The following is a 20066-nucleotide window of genomic DNA, read 5'->3' on the forward strand; positions in this document are numbered from 1 at the left end:
ATTTCTGTCCTTTTTAAGGGCTCACAGCAGATTTCAAATTTCACAATTTCACAAAAGGACACAATTTCTGTCCTTTTTTTTTTTTTTTTTTTTTTTTTTTTTTTTTAATTTATTTATTATTATTATACTTTAAGTTGTAGGGTACATGTGCATAACGTGCAGGTTTGTTACATATGTATACTTGTGCCATGTTGCTGTGCTGCACCCATCAACTCGTCATTTACATCAGGTATAACTCCCAATGCAATCCCTCCCCCCTCCCCCCTCCCCATGATAGGCCCCGGTGTGTGATGTTCCGCTTCCTGAGTCCGAGTGATCTCATTGTTCAGTTCCCACCTATGAGTGAGAACATGCGGTGTTTGGTTTTCTGTTCTTGTGATAGTTTGCTAAGAATGATGGATTCCAGCTGCACCCAAGTCCCTACAAAGGACTCAAACTCATCCTTTTTTATGGCTGCGTAGTATTCCATGGTGTATATGTGCCACATTTTCTTAATCCAATCTGTCACTGATGGACATTTGGGTTGATTCCAAGTCTTTGCTATTGTGAATAGTGCTGCAATAAACATACGTGTGCATGTGTCTTTATAGCAGCCTAATTTATAATCCTTTGGGTATATACCCAGTAATGGGATGGCTGGGTCATATGGTACATCTAGTTCTAGATCCTTGAGGAATCGCCATACTGTTTTCCATAATGGTTGAACTAGTTTACAATCCCACCAACAGTGTAAAAGTGTTCCTATTTCTCCACATCCTCTCCAGCACCTGTTGTTTCCTGACTTTTTAATGATTGCCATTCTAACTGGTGTGAGATGGTATCTCATTGTGGTTTTGATTTGCATTTCTCTGATGGCCAGTGATGATGAGCATTTTTTCATGTGTCTGTTGGCTGTATGAATGTCTTCTTTTTGAGAAATGTCTGTTCATGTCCTTTGCCCACTTTTTGATGGGGTTGTTTGTTTTTTTCTTGTAAATTTGTTTGAGTTCTTTGTAGGTTCTGGATATTAGCCCTTTGTCAGATGAGTAGATTGCAAAAATTTTCTCCCATTCTGTAGGTTGCCTGTTCACTCTGATGGTAGTGTCTTTTGCTGTGCAGAAGCTCTTTAGTTTAATGAGATCCCATTTGTCAATTTTGGCTTTTGCTGCCGTTGCTTTTGGTGTTTTAGACATGAAATCTTTGCCCATGCCTATGTCCTGAATGGTACTACCTAGGTTTTCCTCTAGGATTTTTATGGTATTAGGTCTAACATTTAAGTCTCTAATCCATCTTGAATTAATTTTCGTATAAGGAGTAAGGAAAGGATCCAGTTTCAGCTTTCTACTTATGGCTAGCCAATTTTCCCAGCACCATTTATTAAATAGGGAATCCTTTCCCCATTTCTTGTTTCTCTGAGGTTTGTCAAAGATCAAATAGCTGTAGATGTGTGGTATTATTTCTGAGGACTCTGTTCTGTTCCATTGGTCTATATCTCTGTTTTGGTACCAGTACCATGCTGTTTTGGTTACTGTAGCCTTGTAGTATAGTTTGAAGTCAGGTAGCGTGATGCCTCCAGCTTTGTTCTTTTGACTTAGGATTGTCTTGGAGATGCGGGCTCTTTTTTGGTTCCATATGAACTTTAAAGCAGTTTTTTCCAATTCTTGAAGCAACTTCAGCAAAGTCTCAGGATACAAAATTAATGTGCAAAAATCACAAGCATTCTTATACACCAGTAACAGACAAACAGAGAGCCAAATCAGGAATGAACTTCCATTCACAATTGCTTCAAAAAGAATAAAATACCTAGGAATCCAACTTACAAGGGATGTAAAGGACCTCTTCAAGGAGAACTACAAACCACTGCTCAGTGAAATCAAAGAGGACACAAACAAATGGAAGAACATACCATGCTCATGGATAGGAAGAATCAATATTGTGAAAATGGCCATACTGCCCAAGGTAATTTATAGATTCAATGCCATCCCCATCAAGCTACCAATGAGTTTCTTCACAGAATTTCTGTCCTTTTTAAGGGCTCACTAAAGATTTCATATGAAAGGGTTGTGATTGATTAAGCAATCTAGGGGATACATGACAGGGGTTTCATGCACTGGTAGTCAGAGAGAAACAGAACAGGGCAGGGAGTTTCACAATGTTCTTCTATACAATGTCAGGAATCTGTGAATAACATCGGTTTCTAAGTCATGAGTTTATTTTTAACTACTGGGTTTAGGCCAGGCAGACCCAGGCCTGGTTCTGGGCTGCCTGTCTTTGGTTTTACTTCATTGTTTGTTGTGGTTGTTGTTGTTTTGTTTTGTTTTTGTTTTTTCTAAAAACAGGTACTGAGGATAAAACAATATAAAACAAAGTGAGAGGGTCTTTCTCTTTCCTCTTTTCCCCCCTTTGAGACTTTTACTTATTAGTGGGAGTTGTCACTTCCATTTTCATTATTTATGTCTTCCTGTGCAATAGATTGATAGTGATTTATATAGTATGCTTGTGCTGACGCATTTTGGTGAACTAAAGTAGTGACAAAGCTTTTTATTATTTCAAGAAGTACAGGTATCAGACAAGAAGTATAGGTATCAGACTCTTACTTCTATTGTAAGAGTTTTAAATTCTCCTGTTGCTGGAACTAATTTCAAAACATGGCTCCTGGAGTAAGTCCGTGCCACACTTGCATGGGTACATGTGCCAGTTTTGTTGTATCTTTAACTGTATCTTCAACTACCTGCCCCTGATCATCTATGTGTAGACAACAATTAGTAAGGTTGAATTTTCCACAAACTCCTCCTTCAGCAGCTAGCAAGTAGTCAAGCACTAGTCTATTTTGATAGATAGCATTTCCTATCAGAGTTTCTTGCCAGGCAGGAACAGTGAAGGCTTGTCTGATTTTATTAGTGATAATTTCTAAAACAGCTTGTATGATTCAGTTGTGCATGTAGATGGGGGTCTGATATCCTCATGAGCCATCTTGTGCTCAAGTGGCGGGTCTATAGTATTGTATGATTCTTTCTGGGGTCATTCATCACCTTTCTAATCACCTATGGCTATGCTTCATTTTTCATGGGAAGCATAAACTGGGAAATCTTGAAGTTCACCTGTTTTTATGGGCAGTAAGAAGAAAGATGGCTTAATGGTGCTAATCACACAGTTACCTGTTCACTAATCAGGCAGCTTAGCATAAGCTCTGTGTCCCCATATCCAGTATAACCTGGTGGGGGCTCTCCAGTCCTGGTGGAATTCTGGGTGGGCCTAAACAGTCTGCAACTTTGGAAATTTAATGAAGGGATTTCTTTCTGTGTAATTGAAACTCCAACATGTAACTGTTTTTGCATTACCATTATACAGCTTTTGCCTAAGTCAAGTAAGCCACCTTACAGGATTAGTGAATCCCTTTCCTTCACTAGTTATGCAATACTGTGCAATAATTGAGACTTTTAGAACCAAAAGAATTGTCAGGATGGTTCTTTTGGACCTGGAATTCATCAGGAACTGGGTCTGTAGGAATTAATTCTTGGGCTTCCCATGGCCAGTGATATCTTTTTATGGTTCCTGTACAAACATAACATGAAGTGACTTTTAGAGACTGGGCTACATGCTTGGCTAATTGCAAAAACAAATTTTTAGTTTTTCCTGGAATCTCAGGTACTGGCACATTTAGTTCATCATAGAAAGTCTGAAATACTGGTTCTGGAGATTGTCTTTGAATATCTCCTATTATTAGGATGCTTATGTTAGGATCTAGTCTTTTTCCATCAATGCCTAATGTTATATATTTTTCTGTATTCTATTTTGGGTCTGAGGGGTTTGTGATTACTAATTCTAAAGGGTTGCAGCTCTCACTTATGCAGGAGGGGCTGGCTTTTCCTTTTTGGAGCTAAACAGGATCTTTTCCATCTTCTTTCCAGGTAGCCCAAATGACACAATACTAGTACTAACACATCTCACATGAATATGATTCTTGACAGGTATACTTGTTTTCTGCTGTGTAACTTCTTAATCTAGAGAACTGCATCCTATCTTATGCTGTTTATTATTAATAGCGGCATAGGCATCAAATTTTAAGGTTACATTTTTGGGGACCTCCGTTTCTTCTGTTTTAGCTATTACTTTACTTGTATTGTTTTAGGAAAAGACCAATCCTTAGTCTTACTTCAAAGACTGTGATAATGGAAGGTTCAGAGGGGTCATAGCACACATCAGTCTTGTCACTTCCTGGATTACATACTTTGTACTGGGTGTCATTATACAGACAGGTTCCTTTTGGAGTTCCTAGGCATTCATAATAGCTGTAAAATAAAAAGATTGTCTTCACTTGTCCTACCTTAGTGACCTGATGTATGTACTGAAGGCAGTCCTCTGTGTGGGAAGAAGCAGTGGAAGCTTTTACCGCACAGGTCTATGTTGTAAGGATGATTTTCCTATGATGATTTTCCTCATGCTTTGGCCATGAGTAGACCAGTCAGCTTCTGCGTGTGACTGGAGCAGGGCTTATCATTTTCCTCAGGGTCATTTTGCAGGGATTGTCCAGGCTTGGTTTGGCTTCCTAGGCCTCAGTGGCTGCAGGCTTCACATGGCTATGGTGAATCCAGGCTGGGATTTCTTCCACTTTTACAACTGTGGGAGTGGTCAGGATAATGGTCTGGGGTCGCTTCCATGGTGGTAGCAATGGAGCTACGTTCCAGTCCTTGATCTACACACGATCACCTTCACTGAGTTCTAGAGCCTGGCTTAGAGCAATGAGTTCTGCTTTTTGGGCCAAAGTGCCCTGAGGCAATGGCTTAGTTTAACAACATCATTTAAGGTTAGTAACGCATATCCTGCACACCTTTCTCCTTGCAAGTTGATGAAGCTGCTTCTGTCCACATATAACCCTTAATCTACTTAATCTACTGATTCCCATGGCTGGTCTTGATGATCTGGTTGGCTAGAATAGACAGAGTCCAACATTTCTACACAGTTATGTTTAGCAGGGCTGTCAGATACTGGGAGCAAGGTGGCAGGATTTAAAGTGTTACAGACTTTAACGGTTATGTGGGAGTTTTCACGTAACAAGCCTTGGTACTTAGTTAATCTGGCATTTGTTAGCCAATGGTGTCCATTGGTATTCATGAGAATTACCACCGCACAGGGGGCTTTTATATTTAGGTTCTGTCCAAGGGTTAGCTTGTCAGCTTCTTGTGCTAACAGGGCCGTTGCTGCCAAGGTTCTTAGACACAGAGGCAAGCCTTTAGAAGCTTCATCTAGTTGTTTTGAGAGGTAGGCCATTGGTCTTGGCCACGGCCCCACAGTTTGTGTTAAAACTCTTACTGTCATCTTTTCTCTTTCTGACACAGAGAGCATGAAGGGCTTTGTCAAATCTGGTAATCTTAAAGCTGGGGCTGACAAAAGTTTTTCTTTTTAACTTATAAAAGGCTTGCTGTTGTAGAGTCCGCCATTCAAAGGGCTCTTTGTCACCCTCTTTTGTAACCCCGTACAATGGTTTGGCTAGTACTGCAAGTTTGGGATCCATAATCTGTAAAATCCCACAGCCCCTAAAAATTCTCTTACTTGCCTCCTGGTTTTAGGTTCCGGTAGGCTGCAGATGACCCGCTTTCTTTCTGACCCTAGGCTGCACTCCCCTTTTCGAATAGTGAATCCCAGGTAGCATACCTGTTGTCTGCAGATACGAGCTTTCTTCCTGGACACCTTATACCTACAGTCCTCCAGGTGCCGAAGCAGGGCATCCATTGCTTTTGCACACCCGACTGCCATGGAGTGTCCTAGCAGAAGGTTGTCTACGTACTGGAGCAGGGTGCAGCCTAGGTCTTCAGCAGGAAACTTCTGGAGATCCCGAGCCGACGCTTCCCCGAAGATGGTGCGGGAATTTCTGAACCCCTGGGGAAGCCGAGTGCAAGTGTACTGAGTGGTGACACCTGACCCTGGATCTCCCCACTGCAAGGCAAACAGCTTTTGGCTCTCAGGAGCTAGCCTGATGCTAAAGAAGGCATCTTTCAAGTCCAGGCAAGTAAACCAGCCGTCCTCAGCTGGCAGCAATCCTAACTGTGTATGGGTTAGGAACTGCTGGGTGCAGAGTCACTGTAACTTGGTTTACCAAGCGTAAGTCCTATACAGGTCGATAGTCTTTGGTCCTTGGTTTAGGGACAGGTAGGAGGGGGGTGTTCCATGGAGACTGGCAAGGAACTATAATCCCGAAGCCTTTTAAGTGTTTAAGATGAGCCTGTATTCCTTTAAGGGCTTCCCTGGGAACCGGATACTGCTTTTGTCTGAGTGGCTGGGCCAAGGCTTAACTTCTATGAGTATGTTTGGGGCTTGATTGATTACCAATCCTGGAGGATTGTCCTCCACCTATACTTGGGGCCATCGCTTAGCTTAGAGCCAGTTTTATTTCCTGACCTGGCTTGGTTAGGAAAAGACTCCACTCTTCCTCCTAGGGGACCGTAGGGCCATGTTTCTGGTAACTCCAGTTGTAAAGAGCCTTGTTTTGTAAAGGAAATAGTGGCTCTCAGCTTGCTAAGCAAGTCTCTTCTTAACAAAGGCAATGGGCAGTCAGGCTTAAATAGAAATTGATGAGTCACTTTAAGTCCTCCTACCAAGCAGGTCTGTGGTAGGCAGAAAGCCTGCTTGGTGGGGACTCTTGCTGCTCTCATTATATAAATGGTCTTTTTAGATAAGGGGGCCACTGGAGTCATTATTACTGAGTGTTTTACTCCAGTATCGACTAAAAACTTGACGTCCTTGCCCTCTATTGTCATCCTGACCATGGGCTTCTTGGGGGCATTTGAGCCTGGTCCTTTTCAGTCTAGCAGCCTTTCAGCTAGATTGACCAAAGTTCCTTCATCTTTGAGGTCTTTTGTTCTGCATCACTTTGTTTTTCTTTTAGTTGGGGACATTTATCTTTCTAATGTCCTATTTCTTTGTTGTAGGCACATTGGTCATGCTGCAGACGTGAGTGATTGGACTGGGCATTTTTCCTGGAACTCTCCTTTCTTCGCCCTTTCAGGGGATTCCTTTAATTGCTGCAGCCAGCAAATCAGCGTTTCTCCTGGCCTGGTATTCGCCCTCCTTACAGCTTTCTCAGTGGCTTTGTTACATCTCTATTTACAAATACTTGATTAGCTCTTTCCAGTAACTGTGAGGTATTCACTCCTGCAAAAATAGCCTGTTTTTGCAATTTTCTTCAGAAATCTTCCACACTCTGACTAACTAAAGCTGTATTAATCATATGCTGATTTTCAGGACTATCCAGATCAAAAGGAATGTACATACAATAAACTTCATACAGTTTTCATAGAACTGGTCTAGGCTTTCTTCTTTTCTTTGGATGACTTCAGAAAGTTTATTTACATTGCTAACCTTTTGAGCCCCTTTTTTCAACTTCTCAATTAATGCCTCTCGGTACCCTCTCAGCCTCTCCATATCTGGTCCCTCATTTGGGTCCTATTGAGTGTCAGTTCCTGGCAGCTGAATTCAAATATATTCCCCAGGAATTTTGATAATCAGCTGGGATGTGCTCCTCTAGCCATTTAGCTGCCACCTGCAGCACGCTTCACCTTTCATCTGTGTTAAAGAGGTACATGAATAGCTGGTGGCAATCAGCTAAGTAGGATTATGAGTCTGGATAATTGTTTGGAGCAAGTCAATTACAGCTTGAGGTTTTTCAGTGTAAGATGGAGTGTTGCTTTTCAAATTGAGGAGGTCAGCAGAGGTGAAATGATGATACGCCAAGGCACGCCTTTACACTATGTGTCCGTCCTCATCTACCCAGTATATCGCTGCTCTCTTAGGGGCATTTGGATTCCAGTCTTGGACTGTAAGCAGGCCACCAAAGGTGGAGTTTTTCCTGCAGCTTCACTTTTTTTCTTGTCTATTCTGGGTGGTGTAGAGGCTGTAGGCTCAGGAGAAGGGGCTCTCCCCGCTTGATAAAGGGTTGGGTACTGTTGGCACTATCTCCTGCCATGAGTCCTCAGCCTCTGGGTCAGACAGGACTTTAGGTGCTGGCTTCCCTTGTCCGGTGGAGCGAGAACCTTCCTTAACTGACTGTCCTTTTGCTACTAATACTGCTACTGCCTGTCCTCTTAACCACGGTGGGGAATCTAAAACTAGCTGTAACCAGGAATCTATATATAAGAAATTGATCTGGGTGTCCAGGCTTGCCTGTTACTTTGTACCATACTTTTGAAACTAAAGACCTGTCTAAGCTTCCTTCTGATGGCCAGCCTACACCTAATGCTGGCCAGTCTATTTCACACAAAGTTCTAAGTTTTCCTGAAGTCATAGTGACTCCATAGTCTCCACTGAATCTTCTCTTGAAAGTTTTTAGCATAGTTCCTAATGGGGTGAGCTTGCTGTGCACCTGAGTTATCTTTTCTTAAGACAAAATACCATGCTCACACCACACACATTTACCACAAAACAAAGAATGGGTAAAGAGGGCAGACACACACTTTTATCGCTTATACTAAACTAAAATCAGAACACCACGAAATTCAAAATCCGAGTACTAAGAAATTTAAGCCAAGTCAAAAGTAAAACCAAAGTATCCAACAATTCAAGTCAAGTCCAAACCAGAACAAAAGTGCTTATCCAGGCATACTCTGGGTGACCAGGCCACGCTTCCACTCAAATGGAGTGGGGTAAGTTCTAAAGACTCGTCTTACTAAGTTTCGGATGCCTGGACTCCAAGTGCCAGTTCCTTCCCGGTGTTCAGCCACTGTGTTAATCCTCCACGGGGCCCTGCCATGCACTGCTCTGGTGAGGTGTTCCACTGGGGCAATTGCCTATCCAGGAGCGCTCTTTGGATTGTGTCACTGAGGATCAAATCCCCCACAGGGATGCTCCACAGGGCAGGCCTAAGCTGCCTAACAGGCTGTCTCAGCCATCCATCAGTTACCTCACTTCCCGGTCAGGGAACCGAGGATGGGCTGCAGACAAAACCTCTCAGACACTCAGTTGTAGAAGGAAGGGCTTTATTCAGCTGGGAGCATTAGCAAGCTACCGTCTCAAAATCCGAGCCCCGTCCCTGAGCATGCATTTTTTGTCCTTTTTAACGGCTCACAGCACTAAAGATTTCATATGAAAGGGTTGTGATTGATTAAGCAATCTAGGGGATACATGATAGGGGTTTCATGCACTGGCAGTCAGAGAGAAACAGAACAGGGCAGGGAGTTTCACAATGTTCTTCTATATGATGTCAGGAATCTATCATAACATCGGTTTTTAAGTCATGAGTTTATTTTTAACTACTGGGTTTAGGCCAGGCAGACCCAGGTTTTACTTCATTGTTTTCGTTTGTTTGCTTGTTTTTTCAAAAAACGGGTACTGAGGATAAAATAACATAAAAAAATGTGAGAAGGTCTTTCTCTTTCCTCAGCATGAGCCTTCCTGACTTCACTCCCTATGGGATACAGGGCGACAGGCTCCACTGCAGTCCAGTGGTTCCAGGGTTGTGCAGATGAAGACTCCATTTTTAGGCAGGACACCTCCTAACTGAGCGTCTTCAGCTGGTTGGCTGATGGTGACTGCCCAGGGTATGGCAGGATTGCAGAGGTGGGTTGTCTGTGGGGCATCATGAGAAAGGACCTTGCTTGTCATTCCTTGGCATTGGAGGAATTGGCTTTGAACCAGAACCTGACCTGTCATGACTACTTTGACCAGTCCCCCAGATCATCAGCCAGGGCCTGTGGCTCAATCTCCTGCAGTGTTACCTGAGAGAGTTAGGCCTTGAGCCAAGACTTAGGAGGAGGCTGCAGTAAGCAAACTCAGGCCATACATGGGCTGGGGTATAAAGGCCCATCAGGAAACTGTAGCACCCACATTATGGACTGGGGAACTCTAAGCTGCTTAATAGGCATAAGCAGCTAAGGTCTTAATAGGCATAAGCAGCTAATGAGTGAGAAGCCAGGCTCAAGGGATAACTGCTTTATCATCCCTTGCTAACTTCCTTCCCTGTCCTGAGGACTGCTGCCACCTGGGGCTCAGTTTGGACTCAATGATGGCACTCTCACCCTCCATGCAGATGCTCACCTGAGACCCATGAAGGTCTACATCCTTCCAGAATGGCTCTCCCAGGCCTGTCAAGTTTTGTTTCAATGACCCCAGGCTCCCCTAACATGCTTTTTCCCATCTGCCATCCTCATTCAGCCAGCCCCTGCCTAACCCCAGGAAAGACAGGCCACCAAACAGCATATCTGGAGGACCACCCATGGCTCACAGGGGAGGAAATGTGAAGAGGCAGCAAAATGGAAGGGGACCTTCTGTGTGTGTCCAGGAAGGCAATCTGACTGGACATTAAGGCCCACCTCACTATTGGTGAGGACACCCTGTGTCTCTTAGCCCTGAGCAGGTGCACACAAACACATACATTGTCTAAATGACATTGACATCAATATTACCTAAGTTATCTACAGATTCCATACAACCCCTGTAAAAATATCAAAGACCTGTTCTTCATAGAAAAATAATCCAAGCATCCCAAATTTGCTATGAAATGGCAGAAGATTCTGAAGACCCAGACCAATCCAGTAAAAAGCACAAAACTGGAGGCATCACACTCCCTAACTTCATATTATACTACAAAGTGTTACATACCCGAATAGAAGAGCACTGGCAGCAAAGCAGAGACATGAGCTAATGAAAAACAATAGGGGCCCAGAACTAAGTCACTGCATTTGCAGCTCACAACGTTTTCCCAAAGAAGCAGGAATGCACAATGCAAAATCAAGTATCTTCTATAAACTAGGTTGGAGAAAACCTGAATATCTACATAAAGGAATTTACAGGTAGATTATTTCTCATCAGACTCAATTGTCAGACCTGAAATGATAAAAAACATACCAGAATAAATCACAAGGAAGAAGTTCCATGACATTGGTGTAGGCAGATCATCTCAAAGTGACTGCAAGAGCATAGTAAACACCATTAAAAATGGAGAATGGGGTTATATCAAACTAAAGTGCTTCGGCACAAAGGAGGAAACTAAACAGAGGGAAGGACATCTCACAGGATGGGAGAAATTATTGGATCACCATATATCTCTTAAGGGGTGAATATTTACAGTACATAAGGAACTCCAACAACTCAAGAGCATGAAAACAGGCTAAGGATGTGAATACTCATTTGTGAAACCAAGACATGCAGTTGCCCAACAGATACAATAAAAAGCACTCTTCATTCTTAATCCATTGGGAAAATCAAAACCACAATGAGATTTCATCTTATGTCAGCCAGAATTAAAGACAAACAAACGAATAAACAAAACCTTCATTTCTGGCGAGGATGCAGAGAAAATGAAAAAAATGAAATTCTTGCACACTTTCGGTGATAATGTAAATTAGTGCAGATATTACAAGAAGCTTTTTAGCTTTTATTTAAGTATGAAGAGTCTTCAGAAATCTACAAGTATAACAACCCACCATATGATTCAGCAAATTAGAATACCAGGGCATACCCACAAGTACACAAATCAGTATGTTGAAGCAGTGTTTGCACCCATGCAATTATTGCTGCACTCTACATTTTTGCTATAGCCAAAATACGGAAGCAACCTCAGTGTCCCTCAATTGATGAGTGGATTTAAAAAAATGGGGCACATATGCACAATGGAAAAATGTGCTTCAATAACAAAGAAGGAAATCTCACCACTTGTGACAATGTATGTGAATCTGTTGAATGTCTGCATGCCATTTTGTTAAGTAACATAAGCCAGGTATCAGAAAGGCAAATAGCACACGACTTCGTTCCTATATGAAATCTAAAAAGCAGACCACACAGAGGTGGTGACTCCACGGGTTGGGGTGATGTTTAGTGAAGAGGGTACACTGAGTAGATGTTGGATCAAGAATACATAATTCTAGTTAGAAAGGAGGAATAGGTTAAAAACATTTTCTACAGCATGCTGACTATAACTTGTGATAACACATTCTTTCTCTAAAAAATTCTAAGACTTTGTATGTCAAGTTTTATTACCACAAAAATGACTAGTATGTGAGGTTGTGGACATGTTGATTAGCTGGCTGTATCCAACGCATAACATATATGACCTTTTGAACATCACCCTTTAAGTTATATATATGTATCATTTCATATGACAATTTAAAAAATAAACATACAATTTTTAAAATGCCTTAAGAAAATAAATGTCAATAAAGTATTTCACTATAAAGAACTGCTCTTCTTTTCTACCTGTATCAAAGTATTTTCATGACACAGGACAAGATGCAATGTCGTTTGTTAAGTTAAAAATATGTATATGTAAATAAAATAAATCCCAATGTAGATGTTCAATTGAAAGATAGAAATTACAGGCCTGAAGACTATAGTCCATCAATTGAAACCTTCACTGCATGTTTCAAAAGAAGAGGTGAGGAGGCAGAAGATAAAAGCAGAAACTTCATTCATTTTTAGAGTTGAATAATTGAAATTTCAGTTGCCTCCCCTTTTTGGATGCTATGAATAATGCTGCTATTTGTGTACAAGTTTTTGTGTGAATACATATTACCAGTTCTCTCAAGTATATATCTAGGAGTGGAATTGCTATATGGTCATTCTATGTTTAATTTATTGAGGAACTAATAAACTTTTCAACAACAACAACAAAAAAAAAAAAAAAAAAAAAAAAAAAAAAATCAATTCAATTCCAGGGCCCTGGGTCACACCTGTAATTGCAGCACTTTGAGAGGCTGAGGTGCGAGGATTGCCTGTACTCAGGAGTTCCAGATCAACCTGGGGCAACGTGGGCCCATGTGTAAAAAGTAATTAATTAGTTAATTAATACGTAGCTGGGAGGGGTGGCATGCACCTGTAGTGCAAGCTGGGTAAGAGTCTGAGTTGAGAGGATTACATGGTTGTGGGGTGTCCAGGTTGCCATGGGCTGAGATCGTGGTGCTGCTGTCCAACTTAGGAGACAGAGTAAGACCCACTCTCAGAAATAAAACAAACAAAACAGAGTCAAAATAGGTAAAGTAAAACTATGTAGTGTGAGGAGAACAAAAATAAACAAAACATTATTAGAGCATATGCAATGCTATGAAAGAAACCAGCTTTCACATAATAACAGCCCCTGATGGGGAGAACAATGAGAAAGGGCAGAGAGAACACTGTAAATAATAATACACCAAACTCCCCAAATGAGTTAAAAGACATAAATGTACAAAGTGTACTTCCTTTCACCTCAAAGCCCTTAATAACAAGTGTCTTTTTCTGTACCCCTGGCATGCATTCAGCTCACTTGATCCTCTTTGGGGAGGTTCTCAGACCATGATGTGCCCTTACTGTATGCTCTCCTTTTGTTATTTCACATCACTTATCTGTAGCAGGTCATAACAAATCAAAATTCTTTGACATTGTTTGACACAATGAAGAACTCAGATATGAGTTCATTAAACAATAGTTTATGACATGTTGTGAAGAAACTCTGTATATACGATGTTTGTTAAAAGACAATACAAAATAAAAACATAGGGAGAAGTACATTGTGACTGTCAAAGCCTCATCCCTGAAACAACATAGCTCTTCTCACAGAAGCTGGACTGACCAGTCCATATGGGACAGGAATGTTAGCACTCTATTACTGTGTCACCAACAGATGCTGATGTTGGAAGTGTTTTATCTGGGAACAGGGAAGAAAGTGGCACACCCAACAGTGAAATCCTCCTCCCCCATCTGTAAGAGGCAAACCCTTGTCCTGCGCACAGATACAGATGTTCCTGGGAAGCAGCCAACCACTCTAGAATGAACACTGTGTTTTGTCCTCCTGTATGAGGCTTGTAACACATGCTCTGCAACTACGTTCTCTTTACATTTTTAACCTTATGCAAAGTACACTGAAAAGGCCACAGAAAATAAAAGGGGCCTGCACTTCAGAAACAATCTGCAGTGCCAGTCACTGGGGAGAATAGAGCCTCACTAGTTTGCATGAGCACCAAATGCACTCCTACTGGTGTAGGCTACATACATTTTTGACTCCTCACGTAATAAAGGGTCTTGGAGAAAAGCTTAAACAACTAAAGATGTAAACATCAACAAGAGTCTCCATAACTTGGGTCATCAAGTGACAGAGAGTCCAGGTGTGGATCCTCTGGGAATCTTACATTCCACAAATCCAACACATTCCCCCTCACTTCTGCATGTTTGTGTTTTGCCTTAGTCACCTACGCCAGAAAAAAAAAAAAAAAAAAAAAGGCGTATCCTGAAACTCCTCTCATATGCCTCTGAAACCTTTCCCATAGTCCCTCCATACACCTTACATGCTCATTTCTTCTCATGTTGATGTGTGAGAACTCCTGACAGGCTGATTGTCCCAGAAAAGGTTTATGCATTCACCTTTAAAAAAATAACATGTGAATTCAACATGAAAGTTAACTTTAAGATTTTCATCATCCTGTGCTATCTCAATGAGTCTGATGACGTACAAAATGAAGGATTTTGGGGGTGTCTTATCCCAGCAAACTGGGCCCTGGATATCTTAATATCCATTACACCCTTTCATTGAACTATCTCTACCTCCATAGGATGAAGTAAGCTTCCAAATTAACTGTCTTCTCTTTCTTTTACCTCCCAGACTCTCTCCTACAGGAAGAATCCCAAAACATTGCACACTCATTCACTTGACAACTTCAGAGGCATGGCTCCGACACAGACTAGTCATTTCCAAGAAGAGAATAAAACATATAGATTGATCAATTCATTACGACACCCAAATCCAGGGGATGAACATACTCATACACACAGTCACACAAACACACAGAGTCACACATCCTTAAGAGTCTTTATTTTTCATTCAATACAATCAAATTCCCCACCCCCTTCCTGTTTGCATTTTTTGTGACTGGATCTGTTTGTCCTTTAGTTGCTGTTCCTAAGACCATGGTGAGACTGACATCCTGCACACTGTAGTAAGTTTTTAGGAGTTCTGCTGTTTTACGTTAAGTCCGATGCTCCACCATATTCAACCCAACATCTGCGCGTTCCCTAGAGAAACACAAACACATGTCAAAATGCATCTCCTCTGAGCCACCATTTAAAATGTTTTAATTTTACGGCCTGCTGAGAAAAGACTACCCCTTCCCCTTTTGTGATCTCTTCAACTTCCTCCTACCGTGCATGTGTTACAAACTATTCTCTGCAATACCTGCCCCATTTCCAGTATTCTCTGTGACAGGAGTCAGCTAACAAGACGCGTTGTACACTAAAAGCACACGGAAATCCGATGGGGTAATAGCTTAAGGAAATCCATCGATCTAAACAGTCCTTTGTGGTCTGTGGCAAGGAGGACAACCAGGCACATTCCGGGAGCCCAAGCTTTAGGGGTTGGTAAGACGACTCCCCGTCGGGTTGACGGCCATGGAACCAAGTGCCACAGATTGAAGGTAATAACTCGGCTTTACTTCTCAGTGAGTGTGGACACGCACTATGCTTCCCCGGGCTTAAGACTCCACAGTTATAACCCGCTTTGCAGCGCAGTGTCTCATGTGCCTTTTTCAGCCCAATGCCATGAATGTCCTGGATTCTGTCATGCTGTGTCTTCCTCTCAAGGAATTTCGACATGGATAAGACGGACCCCCAGGTTCTACATTTCTGAAATGAGCCTCCAGGCTCCCTGAATAGAGAGGTGTGTCAACACCCTTATCCTGGGTATCAGACAGCTCCAGTTCCAACTGTACGGCTCACCTGAAATCTCTGTTTCCTCTTCAGGTGGCTTCATCCTCCTGTAGTACTGCAGGGGATTGCGCCACAGGTCCTTACATAGGATCTGTCAGGGGAATCAACCGGAAAAGGCCTCATGAGAGCTCAGACTGGTGACCCAAGCAGCTGGGAACACACCGGGGTCATTCCTCATGTTTCCCAGCAAGGACCCACCTCAGCAATCCTACTGGATCCTGCGAAGTTGTGGTCAGAAAACCAGTTGAAGAAGTTAAGACCGCTGTTGTTGTGTCTGCGGCGATAGGCCTCAACTTCATAATCCTGACACCACTGAATTGGAGTGGAATGAGAAGCCCTGTATTCTACAGACAGAGGATGTTTTGGTAAGGGGGCTGGAACACGTTGGCACTGATCCACCCACCTTCCTCCTTCCACTACCCATCCTGGGAGCCACCTGTCACCTGTGACGTTCACGAGATATTCCTTGGTAATCACTTTATTCTGGAAGTAGGGGTTACTCCGAAAGAACAACATGATCTGGCAGAGATGAACGGGATGCTTCGCTTCTTTCACCTGTCCGGACAAGGTGGAGAAAGCTTAAACACCTTTTTGGCTGAGGTGCCCACTGTTGCTTGCAGGAATAAATTATCTCCCTTAGCCTCCCCCACTCAACCCTCCAGCCTTAGTCTTCCCGGCCTCACCTCCAAGTTGATCATGTAGCTCAGCATGTCTTCATCTTGGTCAGTGATCAGGGCCGACATCTGAGGGTGGTTTGCAATCTGATTGAGGTCAAAGAGCCTTGAGATGCAACGGAAAGAAAAGCTAGAAGCAACGGGGAAGGCCTAAGAGCACCCAGAGGGGCGGCTAGGGGATTTTTTCCGATCTGCATCCATGAATGACCTCCCTTTCTCCTCTCCCTCCCCCTGAATTCAGACCTCTCGGGTTTCACCGAGGGTGTATCATTGTGAGGCTGACCGCACTGACACGGGGAGGGGCGATATGCAGAGAACTGCCGGTGTCTGAGGCCTGGCAGAATCTGCTCATACCCGAAGAAGCCCAGTCCCAGATCGGACTGGCAAGGCGGAGCAGTCACAGTCCCTTAACAACAGCTTGATTCACAGCAACACGTGTTCTGCTGAGAACTCGCTTCTGCTCTTCAGAAAGATGCCCCAAACGTCTGCTGCTTGGCACCATGAAGCGTTTCTCTCACGCACGCAGGAAAATAGTACCCGTGTCTGCTCTGGCTTTCTTCAGCCACATTTGTCTGTGGAAACTCACCCGTGTTCCCCAAATGGTCACATCGACGCCGAGCCGCCCGTAAGTTCCTTACACTTCCCAAGAGCACCTCTCAACTGGCAAAGCAGAAGAGAAACACTGCAAAGGATACCACATTGGCCCAGAAGCCAGGCATGCTCTGGATGATGGCGCCTCTGCGGTCCAGGTGGGGCTTGCGCCTCCGCTCCATCTTTTCCCTCTGCTGAGAAAAGGCCTTCCTGGCTCGGGCATTAACCGGCTCCAGCTCCACCTGAACGGCCAGCAGCTCCTCCAGTGCAGACTCTGGGCTCATGGGCCCAGGGCCAGGCTGTGCCCGCTGGACCTGCTCCTGCCGCTTCTCGTCGGCTTCCTGGTGGGCCACCACCTCCACCTCCGCCATTATGTCATCCGCTCCCAGCACCGCCTCCTCCCCCAAAGCTACCTGCTCGCTCTGCGCCCCGGCCTCCCCCTCCTGTAGAGACTCCATCCTGAAGACGGTGCCCCCCTTCGGACTCCCACTGACCACCGCCTGTGCTGCCGGACCCTCACCGCAGGAACCCTGCCGCTGCCCTTCACCGCAGCCGGTGGGACGGCGGGCCCTCAGGGCGCATGCGCCGGGCTAGCAGGCGCCCCCTAAGGGACTGCACGCAAAGGGCGCAGGGAGCCGCGGGAAGACATGGAGACCAAAGGGCACCAGGAGCCCCTCCAAGACCGCGGTTCTCCCCTGGCGGCCAGTCAGTGCGAGGGCGGTGGGCGTCTCCCCGGGCAGCAGCAACCTAGGCTGGCCTGCAGTCCCAACCTCCCGAGCTATGCCTCCTCTGAGAAGCCCTCGGGGCTTGCGCCAGGTAGCGCTGCATCCAGGCACACGCGGGCTGCGTGGCCTTTGGAATCTTGGGCATGGAAGCCCTGTGCCCTCACTGACATCCTGAGTGTGGCAAGCCATTGACCCACACGGCACGTATGAAACATCTCACTTCACTGGGCAGGCCGGGTAGATGGAATGGAATACTGCAGATCCAGAGGAGAAGTCTCTCTGGCTGCTGGGGCGAGGGCAGCCGAGGCGGCCTGGGGAAAGTGGGTCTGGGCGGGCGCGTGGGAGGAAAGTCTCTTGGTTAGGCTGAGGTGGAATTCGTCTGCTCCAGAGGCCAGAAGGCCGGCACGCCCTCTGGCAGGTCTATGACAATACAGACTCCGCGTAGCAGGCTTCCTCCCGGAGGGTGCTGTACGGAAAGGAGCATTCCAAAGGGGCTCCCGTCCTATGCCCTAGACGTACCGGAGGCCAGCCTCCAGGGCTGGCCATGGACAGCCAGCGTGCACACCGTTGTGCACTGCCTTGCCGACCCAGAGGCTCCCATAGCGCTGAAGCGCCTGTCTCCCCGCTGCTGGCGCTGGACCCAAAGGGGTGTAGGCCCTGAGCATACATAACCTCCTTTGCACCCAAGCCATTCCCATAGGGAGCGCCAGGCACGACCCTGCAGCCCCTTCTACCTACAGGGCTTCCCTCAGGTGGACAGGCCCACCCGTCAGGAAGCCCAGGACAAGAGGACACCACACACCTGGACGTCAGCAGAGCGTGTCCAACATCCAGCACACAAGGGCCTCCTGCGGCTCCTGAACCCTGGGGGGGGGGGGGGGGGGGGGGGGGATGGGGGGGGGGGTGGGCTGAGGAAGCAGCCGCCTTATATCACCCCCCCCCCCCCCCCGCCCTCGGCCGCAACCACTTCCTCTGTCTCCTTTCCCTAGTTAGTGCAGGTTTCTTGGCCTGGCTCTCCCCACCCCAAAAACCACCACAGTTGTGAGGTTGCCTCCTCGACAGACAGCGACAGAGAAGCAACAAGCGAGGGCGACAGGCCAGATGCTCCAGATTCTCTGTGCTCTTGAAAATTGCAGGGTGTCACGAGACTTGCTCAACGAGTCGTCTGGAGGCTCCTTGACCAGAGGTAAATTGTTTGGCACACTCAGTTGTTGTCCTGGGTCAGAAACCATGGTGAAGTCCTGCTTTGCTGCACGATGGATGTGCAGGTCAGGCTGGGGAGCCTGGGTCTGCGGGAGGGGTCCAGTGTCTGAGTCCGTTTGAGGCCTCCCTGGGGCCCGCGGTGTCTCAGTGGCAGAGCTGGGAATGGGAAACTCATGCTTCACTCCAGCTAGCAGGCCACCTCAGTCCAGCTAGGTGAAATGGTCGCTTCGAGTCCATCCCGTTTCTCCTTGTTGGCCAGGCAGGTGGAGGAACTCAGTCATCCCCAGTTACTGGCGGCTGAATGAAGATTTCCTTTTGTCACAACTTTAACTTCCACAGTGAAAGTCATCCTGAAGGACTATTGCTTTGGCATCCTTGGTAAGGAGTGCCTCCCAGCATAGTAGGGGAGCTGGTGTGTGGGAGGGTCTGTGTGGCATGAAACTTCCTGGCTCCTCTCCCCCCAGGGAACGGGGTGTCTCATTGCACTTCAGTCCGGTGGTTCCGGGATCATAAAGATAGAGCCTCCAGCTGCAGGCAGAACATTGCCTACCTGAGCTCGTTCAGCTGCTGGGCTAAAAATGACTGCCGGGGTTTTGGCAAGATTGCTGAGGAGGGTTCCCGTGGCAGGTGCATCATGGGAAAGGACCTCACTGGTCATTCCTTGGCCTCTGGGGAATGGGCTCTGAACCGCGACCTGACCTACGGTGGACCCCCTTCTGCAGTCCCCCAGATCATCAGCCAGGGCCTATGGCTCAATCCATTGCAGTTCTACTCCAGGGAGGGAGGGACGGCATTAGAGAGGGAACAGAGAGGAGGCCAGGCAAGCAGCCTAGGGCTGGGAATTTCGAGGCCTTTGAGTGCTGGTTCTGTATCTCAATTGTATTTTCTAGCAACCCACCTTCAAAAATCTAACATTTGAGTTTTAACAACCACATGTGGAATTGATCAGATATGTTTTCTAAAGTTGAAGTTGCATTGTCTGCTCCACTCTTCTTGTTTCTTTTTTGAGACGGAGTCCCGCTCTGTAACCCAGACTGGAGTGCAGTGGCGCCATCTCGGCTCACTGCAATGTCCGCCTCCCGGGTTCATGCCATTCTCCTCCCTCAGCCTCCTGAGTAGCTCCATTCTAAGGCACATAATTACGTGGTAACTTTTTTCTCAATTGATCTGGAGTGGGCAGATTAATACTACTCTGCCATGTATGAGAATATGCATTTCCTTACCTGTGACA

General features: G+C 45.4%; 1 pseudogene; it reads right to left on the reverse strand.

Annotated features, from left to right (window-relative positions):
* Positions 1-15539: 15539 nt before the first annotated feature.
* On the reverse strand, positions 15540-17489 carry LOC126947173 (testis-specific Y-encoded protein 2-like; annotated as a pseudogene).
* Between the last annotated feature and the right edge of the window lie 2577 nt (positions 17490-20066).

Source organism: Macaca thibetana, chromosome Y (assembly GCF_024542745.1).
Source record: "Macaca thibetana thibetana isolate TM-01 chromosome Y, ASM2454274v1, whole genome shotgun sequence".
Taxonomy (NCBI): domain Eukaryota; kingdom Metazoa; phylum Chordata; class Mammalia; order Primates; family Cercopithecidae; genus Macaca; species Macaca thibetana.